Source organism: Molothrus ater, chromosome 3 (genome assembly GCF_012460135.2).
Source record: "Molothrus ater isolate BHLD 08-10-18 breed brown headed cowbird chromosome 3, BPBGC_Mater_1.1, whole genome shotgun sequence".
Classification (NCBI taxonomy): Eukaryota; Metazoa; Chordata; class Aves; order Passeriformes; family Icteridae; genus Molothrus; species Molothrus ater.
In genome coordinates, this window is record NC_050480.2 from 104,211,715 (window position 1) to 104,234,454 (window position 22,740).

A 22,740-nucleotide genomic window follows, 5' to 3' on the forward strand; every position below is an offset into this window, starting at 1 on the left:
GATTGTTCCTTGCCTTACTGGCAAGTCTGGATATTCTCCACCATGTTGTGACAACAACAACAAAACCACCAGGAGAGCGGCGTGGCTCCACACACATCTCCTGCTTATCACCCTCTAATGCACAAATTGGGTGCCAGCTGGAGGCTCCTGTCTGGGGTGCTCAGGGCTTTCTTTCCCATGAGGCTGCTTTAATTTCATGTGTTTGGTAAGCATCTGTTTTTACAAGGGTAGCACAGTGTCTAGAAGCATGGAGGAAAATACTGCTGCTGATGTTTCTAAGTAGTCAGAGACTTCTGCCTTAGCAGTCCAGGGATGCCCCTGGGGCAAGGCTGCCTGCCCAGCTGGGCTTACAATTCAACCTGGAGAATAACACACTCATGGATACTCCTGTGGGAAGGTGAGGGAAGAGGAGGACTGCTTCCCTGCTGAACAAGGAGGTCACTTTGCATGTTTATCCCCTGTCCATGCAGGGTAGTGCAAAAAGAGTTAATGAAGGTAGCAGAAGTGAGCTATCACAGCTAGGAATGCTTTGGAAAAGTGGGAGAAAAAGTTACCTGAGGCTACCTTATACACAGGGATGTGTAGGGATAGAATGTAAGAAAATATAGTGCAGAAGGTAATCTCACACCTGAGGAGTTGCAGCTGTACTAATTACCAAAGATTAGGAACAGGCCTGCCCTTAACGGGCCACAGCTGAGTCCAACAAGGAGATGAGTGTCACAAAAGAGTGGGTCAGCTGGTTGAGGAGAGAGATGGAGTTTGTTGGCTGTGCTGTGGAGGGAGCTGGAGTTTGGGGGCTGAGCCCCCTCAGTGCTGTGAGGAGATGCCCGTGAGAAATCACCAAGAAGATATGGGAGCTTTGCAATAAGAATGACAGCACAGGGGCATCACTTCTTCTGCATCACTGTGGAGGAATGGCAGTTTTGGCTATCGTAAGCAGAGACACAGGGAGGTGTGAGAGGGACAGAAGAGGAAAAGGCAGAGCATAGGAAAAGAGAGCATAGTAAGTGATCATGCAGGGGAAGCAGGAATTACAGCTGGAGTAGTGGGGAAAATAAGCATCTTTGAGACTGTGTGTACTGAGGAGAGACAGCAGAGCCTGACTCTGAGCTCTGTGGAAGGTGAGGAGCTACGTGCTGGTGCATGGGGCTGGGGGCATTGGCAAAGGAAATTATATATCGCTCTAATCTGCAGCACATTCCTTGTTGTCTGGGAATATATCTGTCAGCTGGGGAGATACCTGTGGAGGTTACTGGAATTAATTGTATTTTTGCATTTCCCTCTCTCTCCCTCTCATCTCCCACAGATGCACATACACAGATTTCTATAGGCATAAATGTAACACTGAAGTTTCATTGTGGTTCCCAGCATCACTTGTCCCCAAATATCACATTGCCATGTGAACATTTTTCCATACCCCTGCAATTCCCTGGGCATACAGAGAGGTTGTAATTTCCAATGAAAAGAAAAATAAAAAGGAAAAAACCCAGCCAAAGAAACCAACCCTTTGGGCCTTCAGGAAGCTTTCCAAATTTGTCTATGTATTGGATCACCAAGAATTTTCTGGAGACTGAATTTTCTGGCCTATGTGGCTTAATAGATCTGGATGCCTGAGATTTAAAACTGCCTTACTGCTGCTAAGATTTTTCTCACCTGTAAGTTGCAGTAGATTAATTGTTCCTGGAAGATAATTAAGCAGGGACACATTCACTGATGCTGACCAGAGAGACAGAAAAGGGCTGATGGACAGGGACCAAACCAAAAACAGAAATCAGAAGATCCACTGTAGAGTACACATGTAGGTCCCAGATGCTGGAGTGAAGTGGGTCCTCAGTTGTGTTTTAATTGCATTATAACAAGTAATTCATTGTCGAAAAATAAAAAAATTGTATTGCTAATGTATCCCTAACCTGACAAAGCATATATGAAACAAGGAGATATTTATTTCTGTGAGTGTGCCTCTTCTTTATTGTACACATTAGCTATTAAATGCTGCTTTTAAAAGACACAATATTTGTTCCCCATAGTTCATAATTTACATTATGCATATACTACAGTATCAGAAGGAGCATCAAGATATATTCATGACAGGATTCACTGTGTCAGCACATTGACTTGCAATCCTGCTGCCATGCAGGCTTTTCCTGCATGTGAAAGGAAAGCATCGAGGGAAATCTGAGTTCCAGTGCTTTCACAGAGAGTTTCGCACCCGCTTCAGAGTGGTGGGATTTAATTTGGGAGCTGTTGCAATGTTCCTACCTGGTGCACTCATGTTCTGTGCATTTACTTCATCTTCCACTCTAGAAAAGTATTTTCCTTAATTTTTGTTACAGTAGCCAGCACAGGTAAGGTTTCATCCAAAATTAAAATGCTGCTATGTTGGAATAAATGATCTCTCTTGAGTCTTTAAAATTCTTATAACCCATTCTTCCTTAAAGATGCAATGTCTGAAAACCCTTTCTCTCAGCCTTTTATGTTTCTTTTTTTTTAATTAATATAAGCTGAGATGTCTGTATTAGTATAGCACAAACATTTGGATCTGAAGAAGAAATCTACATTTTTTAAAACTTGATGGACAATATTAAGTGATCAACACCAATTTAAAATTGCATGTTATAATAAATACATATTTTGCATTTAAAGAATTCATTGGAAAAAGTCCCAAGTGGCAACTACCTTCCATTTACTAACCAGGTAAATTCCACCTTTAAAACAGTCATATTCTTTCTCATCATCATCAGTATAAGCTATTTTCAGATAGTTTTTGTGAGTGGCCAAGACTCTTTGTCCAGCTGCCAGCTGAACTAGCATGGTTTATTTTACACTGTTTAAATGGTACTTAGGCCATGCACACAAACTGTGTCATCCATGTTGCTTTTTCCCACCTCTGATCACTGTATTTTCCCTTTTGTTGACAGAGATTTTACTTCCACTACTCCAAGAGAAAGATTGTGGAGAGATGTCAAAGCTTATTATTCAGTGGAGGTGTCACACCAAGGCTCTTCTATGAATGACCCTGACAGTGTTAAATTCAAGAAAACAGTGCCAAAGGGTATGTGGCCACATGAAAGATTTCCATGGGTTTTTTTCCCATATTGCAGGGCTTGAGTTTTGATTTTTTGACCAATAAGATTATTTTTATGTGGCCACCTGAAATAATAAGGGATTATTACAGATCCAAAGGTAGCCTAGGTGCCCTTTCAATAACCATTGTAAAAAGAGACAGCAATTTTAGCGCTCTCTTCATTTCTATAAAATATCTAACTTGATAGTTCAAATACTTGCCAGGTAAGAGATACATGAAGGAGGGAACAAGACTGCCCGGTGCTGTGAGTCCTCTCACCAGGGAGAGCACCAGGTGGTAGCAGCCAAAGGTTGTGACAAAGAAAGCTGGTGACTGTGAGAGGAGATGACTCCTGCAAGAGCCAGATCCATCCCACTCCTATTGTTCTTTCTGGCCCCACCACCTTGGGACAGGCTGGTCACTGCCAGCCCTTGCAGTGTGGCCTTTCATCCTGCTCTGGTTCCACCCTTGTGGAGCAGTATGCAGGCTGTGTTGCTTTGGACAAAGTCAAAATTCCATTGATGGTATCTTGTTCTAACAAGATAAAAAAGGTATCCACCTCCCAGGCTACAAGCGTAGCAAGCAGAATGAGCCCTAAATTCAGAAAATGTCACATTTTTAACAACCAGTTTTGGTGTTTTCAGCCAGTCCCCAAATGAAAAGACCTAATATTTTCTGAAGTCTGATTTTTTAATAAAAAATAATTTAATGTACCAGGACAATGGAGCTTTAGAGTCATACATGTTTACTGCATCTACTCTGAAACATGAAATTTACACAGGGATCAACTGCTTCTGCATCCTGAATCATTCCAAAGATTGATTGTCTGTAAGTACGAGACCATGAGGGAGGAGAAAATAGAAGTAAGAAAGTGCCTTTGCTGTAACAAGCAAAAGTCCTTAAAGCAGGGAGTGGTCTTCAGTACTCAAAGTCATTTAAAAGAAAAGCTGGCAGTTTTCCGTGCAAAGACACACTGACAATGCAAGACAAGTGAGCCAAAAGGGAGCTGCCAAATGGAACATGCCACCACAAACCTGTGCAGCCTGGCAGAACCCAGACCAGGGGACCCCCTACACTCATCTTCCTTCCTAACAGCACATGGGCAGGGGAAGAAGTCTGCCTTTAGAGCTTCTCACACGGGTTTATCTCCCACCACTGGTGGCTGTGACAGAGGTCCCACTGCATCCAAAGAACACCAGAGGGAGGGTGACAGGCGAGGGCACAAACAAAATGGCAACTTTCCATTTTTAAGATCAGCAGCAGCAGTGCCCCTGTGCACTCACTGGGACAAAGCATGAGGGCAGCACCTTGGTTCATCAGTGGCAGAGCAATGCCCTGCTCTGCCCCAAACCTGTGGGGGCTGAGTTAGCATGTGCACAGGGAATGAACAGGCTTATTTATATCACCTGCTGTAAGTGCATTAGTACCAAGGTGCTGCAGCCCTGGTATTCCAAAGATACCTGTTTCTGGGTGGATTTTAATGGCTTGGAGAAGCTGGCTGCAAGCATGTGGAGGACAGTCTAAAATATTACTTCATCATACAGGTTTTCAAGAAGGAAAAGAAGAACAATCAAGAGTCACCTTTGGGCAAACTCAGAGTTAAATCAAAGGAAAAATGTTCTTTGCAGATAGCACAAATCACCATTCGCTGCCCACAACAGGTAGCCGCATCATCTTCTTCTGTGAAAGTTTGGACCTGTGCATCTTCATTTACCCCTGGAAAATGAGTACAGAGCATTTCTGAATGGCAGGATGCACATTCCCACCCTCTACACAAGGCTGAGCATTTGGAGAGAGATCTCAGGCCTGCCTGAGCTACCAGATTTGGAATAGCACTTCTGCAACAGGAATCTTAAAGTCTGTGTGAGTGTCCCTGTAACCATGCCTAATGCAGGCATCAGTAGTGTGTAGCAGAACAGTTAAGAATTGGACTTTTAAACTCACATGGGCTTTATGCCCTTCAGAATTTGGCCATCTGAACCTACAGGCAAGCACCCAAGAGAGAGAGAATTATAATCTACTAAAATCACAGAATCCCCATAACAAGGAGTTATTGGCTCAAGTGGATCACTTTCCAATTTAACTTGTGCCTTTCCTAAGCAGCATGTATATCTCCTACCTTTTGTGTACAGTAAATGTAAGCAGTGAATCCAGTTTGTACCAGCTTCCCTGGCCACAAAAGTTGACCCACTGTCTTTTCTTTCAAAGACAGAATTTATAAAGCTTGTGTTGCAGTTCAGCCTTGAGTTTGGGCTGACATTTGTTTCCTTCCCCAAATGAGTTGCCTGGTTACATTTCAAGCAGACTTCTGAAAGTATACAAATGTACTTCTAAAACTGATAATCATCTTGGGGGGGGGGAGGCTTATATCCTGTTTTTGCTTATGAGAAGGGCCCCAGGCACCCTGATTTAAAAAATGATCTGACAAGAAGCAAAGACTCAAATGCTTCTTGACACATATACATCTGACACCTCAGATAATCAGCATAGTTTCATGGAATTAGCTGAAACCCCATCCTCACCTCCCCACCCCCCTCTTGTCATCTCACAGCAGAAAACATGCTGAATAAGAGTGCATCACACCAGGTCCAGGCTTTTATTATATTTTCAGTCCAGAAGAAGGGAAAAAACATTCTTTTTTTCTCACTGCTTCTCTTCCATCAGCAGAGCTGTTCTTTCCTTGATGCCATATCAAATGTTTAAAAATTTTCCACAGTTTAGTTTTAAAAGCAGTACATGAAGCCAAAGAAGGAAAAGAAGAAAAAAGAGAAGAACAAATGGAGCCATTTGAGCTCAGCTTTCAAACAAAGAAGCCCAATCAGGAGCTCAGACTTTGGAGCTGAAAGCCTCAGCCTCCCTTAGACAAATACCTTCATTTCTCACTGATTTCAGTGACATCTGCACAGTATGGTCATGGACCCATCTTGCTTCAGAAACTATCTGTCTGTGCGAGATTTTGCTCATAAAAGAGATACTAAAGGATGTGTGAGTCATATGAAAGCACATGGATTTGGAAAAGGAGCACTTCACAGTGTAGAGGAGTGCAATAAAGCCTTGCTCGCCCCCTTACCTGAAGTATTTTTGCAACACATATATTTACAAGATTCCTTCTTTATTTTCATCTTCTTTGATCTATGCAGTTTCTTTGATGCATGCAAGTGATAAATCTCTGTGTCTTTCCTCCCAAGACTTTCAGACAATATGTGCCCTACTCTCATGACTGCAGTCAGCTGCCTCCTGAGTTTGGATGCTCCTCTTCCTCCTCCTGCATCCCCCTACTGCTCCTCCCACTCACCAAATTTACCAGTCTTTGCCCATAGCTATCTCCTTGTTCCTTGGCAGCACTGTCCTTAGGTATCCTTACAAGTGACATTGATAGAAAAATGACCTGTAATCCTCAATCCTGCCCAGATCCACTTGGTTTCTGAGGATACTGGTGCAAGAGATGAAAAGGAGCTCTGTATGGTTGGGCATCCAGGGGCTTGTTTTCATTGCTCCATCTCCACTTCAAATGCAGCATCACAAAACCTGATTTCCTTCACCTTTCCTGGCACCTCTGTTTTTCCTGATGACCAGTATTGCTGGCCCTTGTGTCCATCTGTACCTATGTGTCTCCTGGTCTTCTTTCTATATGTTGTAGTTCAGGACAGAAACTCTCTTCCTCTTCAGTGCTTTTGTAGTCTTTGGAGCCACAATGTCCCAGCCCACGCCTGGACCTTCCAGCAACTTGAGTCAGGCCATATTGCTGAGGAAATACTGTAGATGGGGGTTTGGATTTCTAGAAATATTTTCTTTTCCATATTTCTTTTCAGCAGCCATCTGTTAGTAACCTCTGAAGAATGAAATATTTACCCAGGCTTTGATTGTCTTGCAATCTTGCATCTTACTGAAGGTACCTTTTCTACCAACCTTTCAAATTCTCACCTAAACTGAATAAAATAGTTTCTTTCCCAGGCTTTGCTTTAGCTCAGAGAGATTTGAATGGGGGGGAAAGTTAGCATCCCCATAACAAGACTAGAAAAAATACAGACCACGTTATGTTTTGGCTGCTTATCTGAGGTCTCTGAGCTACCATGGTTTCCATCAGCTTCAAATATGGAAGCTCAGCAGCTTTGGAGAAAGGCAGGTCATATAATTCAATACATTTCATTTGAAAAACTAATATAAAACTGTTCTTTTTAAAGAACCCCAGTAGCTTTTGCTTCTATAAGGCTAGGTATGCTTAAAAGGATGGTGTCTGCCTCCATACCTTAGAGTTGCAGATGCCAACAAACACTGGAAAATGCAGGTAGCTGGGACAAGGAAGGCAATGGGGGATTGATGTTCTTACAAGTTTGGCAAGGAAAGTGAAAAATCCACCACAGCAAAAGGACAGAAAATATACAGTGAGTAGATAAGATACCTCACCAGCCTTACAGCCTTCATAGATGAGGGGTTGACAGTCCAGCCTCATTGCATTCATGGAGGGAGTATTTTGGAAAAGCACTGGCATCCAGCAATACACATTGCTGCACAAGTGTTACTATTAATAGGATTAAGGCTTGCATTTATTATGCCGTGCAAAGATAGCAACTGTGATAAATGAGACTGCAAATACTGCCCACTTTAACCCTTTTTATAATCACTCTTATTTTTAGACATCATTTTCTATACTCACTTCAATACTTGGTTCCATGCCCATGCTGGACAAAAAGAAAGTATTTTCAGGCAGCTCATTACAGTAAACATTAAGTACAAGAGCATTAATTTCAACAATCAGATATAAAATTTATCTGTAAATGAAGCAGCTGTCTTCATTGCATACTCAAACACACAATTCTACATGTAATTTTGTGTATTTGCATGTCACAAAACGTCTCTAGTTTGTGTCATTTGGAATCACCTGGCATTTTACAGTAAAGGCAACAACATAGATGCCTTACAAATAACAAATCCAGAAATCAATTGCAGCTGTAAACTTGCACTGAGGTCCAGCATGCTCTCCTGCAGGTGAGAGATACCATCCATACAGAGCTTGCTTCTCTGTCCAGGGCATTCTTGGCCAGCCAGAGGGCACGGCCTTGGTCCGAGCAGTGTGAGTCACACAGGGCTGCAGCATGCCCAGCCCTGTGAGATTTACAGGGTGATCAATGGCCTCAGCATCCTGAATTACTCTGGAGATGGTTTATTAGGAAAGGGCCTTAGGGAGCAAGGAATAGAAGGAGAGAGTAGATTCACAGTTAAAGGAAGAATTGGTACAGGGCAATTTATACATGAAAATTCAGATGCCCTTCTGAATTTCCTAAAAGCTTGAGGCATCTGAGTCCAGGGCTTTGCTCTGGGCCCTTCTCTAGAACTGATGTGCAAGTAAATCAGGCTCCTGTATGAAATCGCTCTTAAATGTGTAAGGCACCATCAATCAAAAGGTGTAATCAGCTTTCCTCTGCTCAGTCCCTGTAGAGCTATTCTTGGCATGCTGTTGGAAAAAAGCAAAGGCAGAGAGATGCTCTTTTTTTCCCTCTGAACAGAGTCCCAGAGAGACAGCTCCCCTGCATAAGGAATGCAGCCCGTATTCCCTGTCTGCGAGCTGAGTTTCACAGTGTGTCATCGCCTCCTCTGCCAAGGTGTTCCATTCCCAGTGTCCAGGACTGTCAGGTCAGCGTCTGGTCCACACTAATCCACAGATATTTCCACCTTATCTGACTGCCAAAATTTTCCTTCTCATTTCTGGAACAGTGTTACCCAGACATGCCCTAAAATTTCATGAGGAAACTACAGATCAGCCACTGCCTCCTCTTTCATGTTCATTCAGCTCCTCAGTGCCCCAGAGCAACATGAAAGCAGAGCAAAAAAAATCATGTCCCCTTACTCATGGCTGGGAAACAGGACTTAAAAACTACTGTGCAGGACTTTTGGATGCCCTCAAAATCAGGACCAGTGGAAAACCTTGATGTGTTATTGCCAGCCCCTGAGCTGGGCCACAGCCACAGACTTTTGCTGCACCTCTTCTTTGAAATAAGAGCCCTACAATGGGCACCAGGGAGCCTTGCTTATATGTGCACACCCACAGATACTTTGGTTATAGGACTATTTTTTTAAATCATTTAAAGGGTATTTGCAGAACCTGGAGAAGATATAAAGGCAATGAGGCCTCACAGGAAAGACAGGGGGAAGAAGGAGTGCTGGGAATTACCAAACCTGGGGCTGCAGCACTAGATTCTCCTCAGCACATTGCAGGATTTATGTCAAGGTTTCCCACACTGACATTAACCCTCAATCCACACATCAATGGCTGTGTTCCTACTGGGGTGTTTCAGAAGATACACTGCCAAACAAAGCCTTTCAGCAAAGAGCACAGCAGTGAAATCAGATTGACCTCTCAAATTTTCTTCTGTAGTTTGTTTTTGTTGTTGTTGTTTCAGTAAAGTCTTGCATAAGGGTAGCAACATATTTTGCAATGCCAAGATGCATATCATTCACATATAGAGGTTACACCAGTATCACTGGGAGAATGTATCCCTTCAAGAATTGTTCTAATTAGCAACATAAGCTTTCATTTAATTACACTCTTTAATGCACATCTTGGAATTACAGAGGTGGGTGTAATTTAATTAGCAAAAAAAAAAAAATCCAAGACACATTTCTATTCCCTTAAAATATAGGTTACACTTAAGACATGATGGGGATGACACAGATATTTCCCAGGAACAAGCTCTGTGCGCCTTTGCCTTGAGGTGTGTTGGGATGCAGCCCTGGGCATGCGAGTGTGAGTGTGGCTGGAGGCTGACAGCTGCTCATTACAGGCTGCCAGGGGTCTCAGCCTGGCTCCTGGAGGACAGGTGGCCACATGACAAACAGAACCCCTCACAATTAGCACTAATTGACACTCGGGTGGCCAATCTCCAACGAGAGGTCAGGGAGGGGTGAGCTCAGAGGCTGAGCATCCCGCCCTGGCAGCCAGGCTCCGTGGTGCCACCACCACATTGCTGTGTGCAAGCACAAGATTCAGCACCAATATTTTGACAGCCCTGGTGTTCACCAGGGCCCCCTGTGGCCCCTGAATAAAACTATCCTGGTTTTAGGTCTGCTGTGAATGCCTTAGCCTGGCCTCTCACCCACATCAGCTCCATGAAGTTGCCCTATCATCCATGCCCTTCATCCCCTCTCCATGGATGTGCTGGCTTTCTGGAGAGCAGATGCAAGAGTCTGAGTTTGCTACCACCTCCCACCTTTCATTTTTTCATTTAGAAACATTTCCACATTAAAAATGTGCAATAAACTGACCAGCTGCCACCCCTTGATGCTTAATCCTCTCTAATCTCGTCTGGGAACACTGAAATGTACAATTTTGCTTATTATGCAGCTTCCAAAAATAATTGAATGTAGCAAGTAGAGAGGGTAGCAAGTGAGGAAAAAAGGCAAGTAACCCCTCAGCTATTTATTTATCATTTTCTAAGGGCCTGGATGGCACACTCACACTGCTGTGAATGATCTCCTCCTCCTTAGAGAGCACATAGGGCTACTCAAGCTGTGGACTGAAAAATGCCCTTTGTCCAACACAGGCCCTCTCCATCCAGGAATGAGATAGCCTGTGCCCCACAGACCTTCCACAGCAAACAACATGGTCCTCAGGGATGGAATTAATTGGAGTTTGGATTTTATACTGGTTGGCTTGATTGACTTCATCTGAGGCCTCACAAAAGCAGTAAGTCTTTCAGAGGGGCTCCCTATAAATTTATGGCTCATAAGGCAGGAAAAAAAATTTCATGTAAATTATACCCTTTGAAAATTATCATGATGTATCGAGATGGCCCAGGGGACTGTCGAGGAAGTTTCATCTCTTGCTCATTTAGCGTAGGTAAGTGGCAATAACTTGTTATTCTCTTGAAGTAATGCAAAAGCTCAGGAAAAACAAGGTGTTTTATCAGTTTACTTAAACCATGCCCTGTACCAAACATGTTGGGTATGTATATATCTGTCTACAATCAGATATCTACAAGGTTTTCCCCATGAAAACCAGCAGGTCTAAGGACTGACTGATGAGCAGATACACAGACAGATTGGTGCTGTCCTTTCTTGGTGTAAGGCCTTTCTTCCTTTTGCTGAGAAGCCACAGCCATACCCAGATAATTTTGTGAAATGATGATGCCACGTGGGGAGCAAGAGAAAGTGGATCTGACAGAGCCACTGGCATATTGTTCCATGTTGGTCCACACTGATCCTAGCTCATCTGGAGCTCCACAGTTTTGTCTTCAACAAATTCCACAGCTCCAGTTATGGTTTCTAACCCAAAAGTCTAACATGATCTTTTTCTATGATGTCACCAGCTTTTTCCCAGCATTCAGATCTTCCTGACAGAAATATAAAGCTTTATTATAGAGTCATAGAATATCTCAAGTTGGAAGGGCACAGGACTACCTAAAACTAAATCATATAACTAAGAATGTCATCCAGATGTTTCTTGAACTCTGACAGGCTTGATGCCATGACCACTTTCCTGGGGAGGCTGTTCAGTGACTGATGACCCTCTTGATGAGCAACACTATCCTAACATCCAATCTGACCTTCCCGTGATCAAATTCATTTAATTTTCTTAATTCTTTGGAGGAAGAATTTCTCTGAGGTTCTGACTGTCTAACTTGTATAAAAGAGAGTTCATGGCTAAGGCATCTCCAGAACGTGAAGTATTCAGTAAAATTCAGCTTAAAAATATTATTTTGCAGTGCAGCTGTGTGTCCCTTGTCCCAGCTCTGAGAAACATTGAGTCTTTTCTTTTTCTTTTCCTGGGCAAAAGCTATAAAAAAGCAGTATAGAAAGCTCTGGAGGTCAGGGTCCTCTCTCAGTCATCTGCAAATCATCTAACAAAGTCATCAGCTCTTCACAAAGTGCAATATTAAGAGCATATTGTTTCACACATGCTGCTTATCATTTTCCACTTTGAAACAAGCAGCTACAAGCTCTTCTAGAGGAGCATTTTAGTGGTAGCAAAGACAATCAACTTGGAAAAAGTGACTGATTGCTATAGTGCTAGTTTGCATTTCATGTCACCTTGCTTTCAAGTTCTCATTAATTACATTACATTAATTAATTAAGCCTGATAGCACACCTGTTGTTAAGAATTATCCACACTTTATAGTTAGAGACACCAAAAGAGAGCTATTAGAAGGCTTGCTTAGAATCTATATTAAAATTGAAAACTGGTCCAGCTTTATACTAGACCCACATTGTATCTGTGTGAATACATGCTCTCCCTCTCCCTCTTTCCTATTGTACCCAGACTTCCTAGCTTCTAAAAATAGAGGCATCATCAAAGGAGTTGTGCTTTCCCTTCCCAGTATGCAGGAGAAAGCTTGGCTTATTTATGTAGGCAAGAAAATTATTGCTAAAAGGTGACAATTGCAAAAACTTCTCTGTTTTCAAGCTTTTTTGGTTCACCCCAGCTGGGGCAGGCCACTGGAGCTGGCCCTTGGCTTCTGTCTGGGGTAAAGGCAGAGCCAGTGCAGGTGGCTGAGCCCCCTGGAAGGGTTTGCTGTGTGATGGTAACAGCTGGACCAGCCCCAGGCACTGGTCCTGGAAAGGGCCACAGATGGAGGCTGCAAGTGGCCAAATCCTCACCTGGCCTTTCCTTCCTGCAGTGCTGCAGAGCACAGGGAGCCAGGCTGGGCTCCGCTCTCCCTGGCCCCCCTGCTTGGAGTGGACAAGGGTGTGAAGATCAGCCTCCCTCTCCCAGCCGTGCAGCTCAGCCTTGCCCTGCCCTGGGAAGCCCAGCTGTGGGCACTTTGTGCCATACAGGAATGCCCTCTACAGACAGGGCAGGATGTCACAGCCAAGCATCAAGATGATGGGGACACAGGCCATCCTATCCCAGTCCCTGTGTGATCTGTTACAGATTTCCTGGTAATTCCCTCTAGGGAGAGATGGGTTGTCAGCTACATCCAGATGAGCCCAGAACCACTCTGGGCTGTGGCCTGCCTCAGTCTTGGTCTGTGTCCCAAACAAGGGGCCATTCAGCCCTTTGCATGGCTTCTTCATAAACCAGAAAAGCAATCCAGGAAAACAAAGTCTCCTCGCTGCTGGGTTGGGTGTTGAAGGGTGTCCTCCCAACACCCTAAACTTCCACAGCCCAGCCACACCCCTTTCATTATTTGCCCCTCATTTGTTGCACACAATGAAGGCATTCCCCTTGCCCAGGTGGCCCCTCAAGGGCAGAACAGAGGTGAGGCACCACGCTCCCACATCCTCCTTCCTCTCCAGCAGTGTCCTTGCATCCCTGTGATGCCAGCAGCTGAGTACTTCCCAGAGAGTTAATTTGTGAAAAGAAACGGTATCGATTCGGGGGGCGTGCAGCAGTAATTCTGTCATTCGGCTTCGACTCGGCACAATCACACTTCATTTTCAGTCTCCAAACAATAAATAAATATAAAATGAGCATTGGCTTAAATAGCATTTAACACGCGTGACTTCCCAAAGAACAGCATAAAAGCAGGATCCATTGCTGCTTTTCCCTTATGTGAATCAATGGGAAATGCTGAATGAGTTAAGAAAAGCAGAGAATAAAAAAAAAAAATAGAGATTATTGTTAGAACAGGGGGCTTTCTGCACTGCTTGTGCTGTATATCCATGATCCTTTTGTGTCCCTTTTTATCCTACCCTGGAATGGAATTAGCTTTCAGTCTTTCCTTTTTTTTTTTTCTTAAATTTGATCTTATTCAAATCAGCCCCTTAGCAGGTTGGCTGAATTCTTGAAAGCCTAACACAGCCTGCAGATGTCTGTCTGTGCAGCCACATGGCAGAACCAGGCTTTGGGGGTCCCCAGAGCATCACACGGGACCGGGAACTTCTTGGTGCTGGTTCCAAAAATCCATATCCCTTTCCAGTTCATTACAAACACCTATTGTTTGCCATATTTATCTGCCATCACTGCTGTTTGTTAGCAAATGGAAAAAGAAATGCCAGGACTAAATTTCAGCCTGCCCTTAGAATAGTGGAAAGGGGCTACAGGAATTGAATGACAGATGGTCTTTGAATGATATACAGAACCTCTGCCCCTGGGCCTGCTTTGGAGGAGCTGTTTTGGATTGTTGCTCAGAAGAGTGGGAGGTTGTTGTGTGATATGTGATTATTCCATAATAATTTTAATTATTTTGCCTGTTTTCAAACAATAGTCTCAGCCTTTTTTAATTTTTACACTCACTGAGTTGTGACACGAGCATTCTTTCCTCTGTGTTAGCAGGGATTAAAATCAAACCCTGTATCCCTTCCCATTTTTTTTTTTTTTTCAAATAATCCATGTTTAAATAAATTACCTCAGCCTGGAAAAGTGAGTTACAGGGCATTCTCCTGACATGTGTGGCAGAGAGAAAAGCGAAGGGCTGGGGAACAGGGCTGGGGGGATGGGGAAGGTTTTATTGTGTTTTGCAGGATGAGATTGTCACCGTAACAAGTTTCAAGAAGAGCTGCTCTTTAACTCCTCTTCCTCGGCACAGAGAGCGCAGCTCTGGGAACCTCATTTACATGCATATGGGTATCTGATTGGATCTGTTCAAAGGTACAGTAGGAGTCAGTCAGATTGAATATGATGTGCATATAAATGAAGTTCCCAAAGTGGGGTGTGATGCTTCAGGAGAGACAGGGAAAATATGCTGTCTCTGCTTCATCCAAAGTCCAATAGAAACTTGGGGATTTTATTTTTTTTAACTGGCTTGAGATAAGCAAGAGTGGAAGCCAAAAAGAAAATACATATATATGTACAGATATATATGTATGTATGTATGTATATATGTATGTATGTATTTCCCCCCTCCCCATTTATTGAATTTACATTTCAGGCCAAACACTCATCACTGGCACCCCATAAATTGCATTAGCTCTGCGTTATCAGAGCACACATTTGATTTGCAGGACAACTGCACACAGCCCTGCAGGGTTCACCTCCCTTGCAGCTCATGCACCACACTTGCATCCATCCCTCTGCTGACAAGCAGGGATACAAGGAAAGCTGTTGGGCTTTGCTAGGCTTTGCTCTTTCTTGATCCTGCTCAGCCAAAGCCACCACTCACAGTTTTTTGGCTAATCAGGGGACAAGCAGCATGTGGCTTTGGCTGAGCTTTGTGCTTGGGTGCAGGCAGCAAGCATGGGGCAGTTAGAAGTGCCAGGCAAATGTGTTGCTTAGCAGAGACTTGGTCCACCCTCAGGAGCTGCTCCAAAAGCGATAGGAGTAATCAGAAAAATGCAGCACCATAGAAGGTAAAGGGCTAAAGGGAACTCTTCTCCTAGCAAAATAATCTTTAGCTAAAGCTACCTTTCTGGAAAGCACTGAATTTAAATAATACTGCAGTGCCAACCTGGGACAGGAAACAACAGTGTGCCTACAAGCCAGGACTCCTTTGGTTTGTGAGGCCTTCTGACCTTGCCAGTGTGCCAGGATTTGGGACACACCCCTGTGGCCCATGAGTGCACACCAGACCCTTGGGAGAGCTGCACAGGTGTCCCTGGGATAATAGCTGGCTCTGCCTCCTCCCCCAGGCTGGCTCTGAGAGGAGCACATGGAGACTGGGAGATGCCCAGGAGCCACAGGGATGTTGCTTTCCCTGGGCCTGGCTCCTGTCCTGAGATGTGGCACCCATGGCTGTGGGGAGGGGGCTGTGGAGGCAGTGCCAGCTGGAGCTGTGGGGATCCTGCACCTCATTGAGGACACCCTCTGTAATATCTGCAGTTTCTTTTCAGCAGATCTCTGTCTCTCTGCAGCAGGGTCTCACTGGTACTGCAGCTAATGCCCAGCTGAAATTCAGATTGTTCCAGTCCCACCAGCAAGGAGAGCCTGGGGACTGTACTCTGCCTCCACAGGGAGACATGCCAGAGGATAAAATCTTACAGGGCACTCTTGTGCCACAAGCAGCAAATCCAGCAAGCAGAGACCCACCTGTGGAAACAAAAATACTGTGTATTCCTCTCTCCTCAGTGTTACAGGAAGACAAGAAGAAGTAGTTTACATAGTGATAAGGATGCTCTGGCAAATATCAAGAGCACCATGTAGCTAGATGCCATAGTTTCAAAACCTTAAAGCCACAATGCACATCTCTAAGAGAAATTATTCCAATGCAATCTGAAAAACTAAACTTAAACGCTGTCTAATATTTTTTCTTTTTTTTTTTTTAAACTGTCCAAGACTTGTCTCCTGGTCTGAGTGTTTCTCATAAAACATTAGATAATATCAAACATTACAAGCCATCACTGAAACGAATTTACTGTACAGCATTAGGGATACTACCAGACATAAAGAGATGCAAGCAGAACACTGAGAACAGGTGAATACAACAGAAAGACATTTCCATTCCTGCTGCTTTAAAATATTTGTTTCTGTAACTTTGGGCTACTTGCTATTTGTGCTTCAGAATCTAAAGAGCTTTGTTTTGCCTTTACTTTAAAGCTGCACTTTGAACTCCTTTAGAAATACCCTATGAAAAGCAGAGCAAGTATCAGGCCTTAATAACAGGGCTTAAACTCCAGTGTTTGTGGAGAAATATGAAGGATGGCCACTGCTAGACAAGAGGGCTTACAGGAGCACATTTGAATTTTTATCTGCAGTACAGATGATAAAATAAAATCTTGTACAACTCACCAATGACACTAAGATTGTAGAGTGGTAAACAAGAAGAGCAGCTTATTGTTCGAGGCAGACAGGAATTGCCTGGCTGGATGGTTGCAAGTCAGCAACAAGCATTTAATGACAGGTGAATGAAGTGAAATTTGGGTAAGACATAGGGCAGCAGAGAGCAGGCTCTGCCTGGGCCTCAAAAATACTCTGAACCACTGAAGACAAGAGCCCCTAGAGAAGCTCTCACAGCAATTGCAGAGGTATTCTCTCACAGATATTGCAGAAGGGACAGTGTGGGTTTTGTCTGTATAAAGAAATACCTGGTAGAAATCACAAACCATCTTGCCTCCACAGTCCTAGATACCAATGTCCATCTCTGGAGAAGACCCCAAAGGGTCCATATACGTGTAAATTAGATATGAATCAGGGCTAAGAAGGACTTTTTATCTTCTCCAATGTGGGCACAACACAGATGATGAGCAAGAAGCAAGGCAAAGCACTGGGACTCCATGTTTGCATGTTAGATGCTTGGAGACTTTTCAGAGAAAAGGCACCATAAGGGTATAATGTACAGGGAATTTGTGTGGTTTAAAGGAGTCTTTTATCATCCATAAAATGTTCCTCAGTCTGAATTGTGGCACCAGCAATTGAAAAGTTACAGTGGATACCCAGCACTCCCTTATTATTTATAATGAGCCTGGAGATCTCAGTGGTGAATCAGCCACTTGCCAAAACCCCCTGTCAGGTTGCTGATAATAATCTGAGGTCATGGGCAATGAAGTATGGGGCAGGGATCCTAGCTCTTATGTTTCCTTGGAGATAGGCTGCTGTCTTCTACCTGTCCATGCTTCAGTCAGGGCACTGGACTCAATGACCTCCCGAGGTCCCTTTCAATCTGATTTATTCCATGATTCTACCATGATACCTTATAAAAAGTGAATATCTAGTCACAGACCTCAGCCCCAGACCTTGCAGGGTTTTTCTGTCCATCACCCTTGTAAGTTCCCAGCTGGACCACTCTTACCACTGAAACACTGCAAGTGCTTCTGTGATAAATGGAATTGCATGTAAGGAAAGCATGATTTTGGCCATCTGGGATTGTGTTATAAACACTTTTACAGGAAAAAAGAATGTACTCCTGGGAAATAATTGTCATTCATCATTATTTCAACCTTCAGAAAGAGTTTTGCAAATAGTTATATACTGCCTTTATATAAAAAAGTTAAACCATACCATACATATGTGATATGCATAATATTGCTTCCTTGAATTGGCCAAATATAAGAGAGATTGTCAGGTGGGAATATAAGTGGTTGCTTAAGTAAAAATTCATATTGAAGTCAGGGACAGTTACCCTACATCTAGCTACCAGCATTCATAATATAAACAACAATTATGAGATTTTTCCCAGTTCATCATATCTAAGGTTTAGATTTTAGTGATGTCCAGTATTAATCCACATTGTTTATATGCCTGCTGCCCTTCCAAGTAAAATCCATCTGGAACAATGAGAAAAACAGGAATCAGTAACCAGTGTGCTATTTATTATCCTTCATGGATTAAATGCTTCAATTTCACTGAGTTATCACCCTGTAACCCCACTGCTCAGGAACTTTGCACTATCTTTCCTTGCCCAAACAAGCTGAATCACATAATTTCTTTCACAGTGCTGCTAACATAGTTCAAGGCATCGTCTACATAATGTTGTTCCTGGGAGTTGGTGACTGAAAGAGCACAAAATGTCTGTCCTGAGGGTTTCCAGTGAAGGGCTTAAATGGAATAGAAAGTCAGAGGTCCTGAGAGGTCTCCTGGGAAAGAGTATTTGCTATGCCTTTGAGCAGAGCCCTAAACAGCAAGAGAAACAGGATATTGGTGGGTCTTTTCTCTGTTTAAGGAGTCCGATCCTCTTGAAGTTATTCAAACAGTTCTGATTTTTGAAACAATTTTTTCTGACTACCATAACTGCAGATTTAATTTCTTATTTGTAATAACTTGATAAAAATTCATTGACATTTCACCTGGAGGCCAGAGGGAAAAAAAAAATGTTACTCAGACCTTACCTTGGACTTGATCCTACAGATTGAGTCAGTAGACTTGTGTGAGGACTCCGGGAAAAGATCCTTAGTAGAAATAATCAGTATTACATTGCTAATATTTCTTGCAATTAATTGACATATTTTCTTGTAAATCAGTTCAGAAAGCAGCTGAAATGAAGTGGTGCAATGGATTTGGCTTTACTTTCTCATTCAGGTCAGTGATGTGGGGGCACACAGGATCTGCTAGAAGAAAATACAGGCATTTTCCTAACACTTTCCCAGGCACCCTGGCAGTCCTTCTCTTTCTCTATTATCATCTTACCTCTTAATTTCCTCAATAAACCCAAGCAGCAAGAGCTGCACTATGAGAAAATTTGTTCTTACTGAATCCTGAACATCTGCATTTTATTTTTGAACCCCTTTCCACCACAGACAAGGTACTGGGACACTATTCACTAAGATTTAACTGCAGGATTTAGGGTTTGTCTTTTGCTCCCTGCAGAACCATTTTTCTTCAGTTTTTGCTATTTCAACTGCTAAAAAGGGCTGTCTTTTCCTGACTATTTGCAAAGCCATACATATATATACATATATATAAAACACAGAGGTGGAAAAAATTTGCCAACAAAAATTTGCAAATTCTAATTGATTAGAACATAAGTTCTCTTCCTTTATGAAACTATGCCCAGTCTGTATTTTTAAAATCAGCTTCTTAATCAGTATGTACACTGACATAAAAAGTCAGTATGTAAAAATGGGCTTTTTGGCAATTCCAGGAACTGCAAAATAAAAGTACAGTATATATAGATTGAATAAATGCAAGAATATAAAGGGTATTATTAAAATGTAGTATTTGTTAATAAAATGTACCAAAGGCTAGCTGTTCATACATATGACTCATCTCTACTAGAAGCAGAAATGGTCAAAAAATGTATTGCTTAGCAAAAGTTTGCTTTGACTGTAAATAACAGCAGGCAAAATCATAGCCAGTTCTGTGAATTTCCTTTTTTAAAAAAAATCAGCATTGTGCTGTAAGAATGTAATTTGGAATCTAAAAATTTTACTTTGTGTTTATTTGAATTTCATTTAAGTGCAAATATTTTCTTACTGCATTACATATTTGCATGGTCAGACTATGAATGTTATTTTAATTAATATGTTATCTTAATAGCAAATTGACATTTTAAAATGTCACATAAAAGCACAAATTAAAGAGGCTAGTTTAGTACAATAAACATGATGTGTGACTGAGAACAGGTATATGCAATTTTCTTCTGTTAGCCTAGTAATACTTAATTAAGTTATTTTGGGGATTAATAAAACCATTTCAAACCAGTTTATTAAAATGCACAAACAGAAGAGAGTTTAATCCAGTAGAAGGAGTTTCAATCCCAGATAAGTAGGAAAAGCTAAAAATTTCTATTAAAACTTCATGACTTCAATCAATATTTTGTATGATACTCCTTTAAGTAAAGACCATAAAATTTATTTTAAAAAATAAATAAAATTTGAAGAATTTACTTTTCAGAGTGAAAGTAACCAAAATTTGCAAAAGGCTCTTGAAATAATTCCTATTTCATGGAGAAATTGATGATGTTTGACATGACAAGGCAAGGCAGTCATGGCTTATTACCCTTAGCACATTGATGCATTATATTGCAAATGGAAGAAAACCACTCTGAATGTCTCAGACCCCACCCCTGACTCCTTCTCATGGACTGTGTCCGGTGCCCAGCTGCTCTTGCTGGCAGAGAGCTCCTCTTCCCCATGTCTGACACACACCTCCATGGCTCCTCTGATCTCCAAAGGACACCCAGATAACTCAAACACCTCCCATTTTTGCTTACGTTGCATTTAAATTGCCCCATGTCCTTGCTTCTATTTCTTTGTCAGAGGAAACAGACAACAGTGAGATTTTTTCCTCCAAAGGTCGTGTTTGCTGTGCCTGTTCCTGCTGCCCTTCCCTGGCCCCTCCTCTCTCTGGTACCTAACACGGGTTTCCAGTGCTGAGCACCATGGTATCTGAATATCTGCATACTAACATTGAATCTGTGTCTTTAATTACTCTTATGTAATGCTCTGGATGTACATTCATCATCACAACCTCCAGCTCCTCTCTGCCAAACTGTTCCCTTGACACTTATTCCCTTCCTTGCATTTCTGCAGTCAATCACGCTTGTGAAGTGTAGGAGCCTGCGTTTATCAAAGTCTACTCCATTTTTGCAGATAAATTCCTAAAATATTCAATGTACTTCTCAATTCTAGCCCTGTCCACCAATGCACTTGAAGTGTTTCTCAGTTTGGTATTTCTCTAAGTCTCCCAATTCTCTGCAATCAGTGCAGACTTGCAGTGTAGCAGTGAAGGGTTGCCTGCTTTCTTTGGCCAGCTTTCCAGTCAGCCATTCACCCATCTGCCCACAGGTCACTGTTTTTTCTAAATTTGCTCATGAACCTGTCATGTGATACTTGACATCCAGGAATCAAGATCCTGAATATTCTTTTATTTCCTCCATGAGGTCTGTTGCCCATAAATCAGTTACTTTGGCTGGATATATTTGGCTTGATGAGACAAGTACTGGCTGTTGGATGCTTTTTTTGTTGTTATCTAGATGGCTGATCCATTAGCAAATTAATCAAATAATAATATAATGATATATATATTATATGATATCATAAATATAATCAAATAGTTAAGTTAAAATTAGTCTAATTCCTGGAATCCCTCCCTCTCTTTTAAAGAGAGACAATAGATCCCCAAGCTGCCATCACCCACACTTCTGAAGTGGCCCACTCCCTTCCCAAATGCCTGCTAATTCTCCAGCTCTTTCAGGCAGCTCCCAAGCTATTCAGCCCTGACTTGTCCAGCTGTTTTGAAATGTCTCAACTTTCATGTAAATTTCTTTCAGATTTTAGCCAGAGTCCTTAGCCATTAGTTACTCTTATTAACTGCTTCAGCCATCTCATTTAATCCTTCACAAAATACAAAGAAATCCCAAAACCTTTGCCCTTCTTGGTTCCCTTCTTGTTAGATTTTCCTCGCTGTTGAAGACTGGACTGACATTTTTGTCTTGTCAGCTGCATATTTTCAGAATCACGTATCTTTTAAAATGAACTTTGTTTGCTGCACTTCCCCTTAACTCAGTAAACACTCTCTAAAAATCATTTTTATTTTAAGAGGTGAGCACAAAAGGAATATGCAATTTCTTTCCATAACATAATCAAATAGAGGTTTTCAAAGTTCCCATGTCATTTAAATATGCCGTATCAGTAGTGGCATGGTGAATGCCAATGAAACACCACTGTCTATTATACCAGCATCATTCTGCTGGTAAATTTCCCCATGTAGACAAGTTCTTAGCAGTATTCCCCAGTGTTCCTCCCATTGTGAGTGACATTTCATAGAGCTGAGAAGAATAACATTGAAATGACCCCAAACCGTGATGGATCGTGGCAAAATTGCGAAAATGCTGAGGCTTTGAACATTAATTATTTTGGATTTTAAATACTTCTTTCTTTTATTTATTTAGTGGAATTAGGAAGCTATTAAATACAGCAGACCAAACAAAAAGAAGCCAGGAATTGTCACTAAAAAAAAATTTATTGCAGTCAAAGTGGGACCACCAGACTAACAAATCTCACTGCAAAACACCTACAAGGTTACTACTGTTTGTACACCCAGAACCTGGTCATATTACTCCATATGGTGATAAATGCAAGCTGTGCTTATTTTTTTTCTGGGAAATGGTTTTTAATAATTATCAGAATCAAATCTATCTCTAAATACCATGTAGTTTCTCTGTTCTTGCCAGCCTGCAGCCCTTTTAGCTGGCTTTTGTGTTTCCCTTGACAAGCAGTGGCTTCCCAAGCTGGGAAGGGCTCTGAGAACATCTCCAGCTTTTCCTCCTGCTCCAGAAATTATTGCAGAAAGCCACTAAACTTGGCTGAGGAAGCAGCAAGGCAAGGTCAGGGTGTCTTTTTCTTGGCTGTCCTGTAGCAGTGTCACCTCAGCTGCACTGAGGTAGATGGCATTTGCTCCCATGTGTCAGTCTCTGCAGAAACTATTC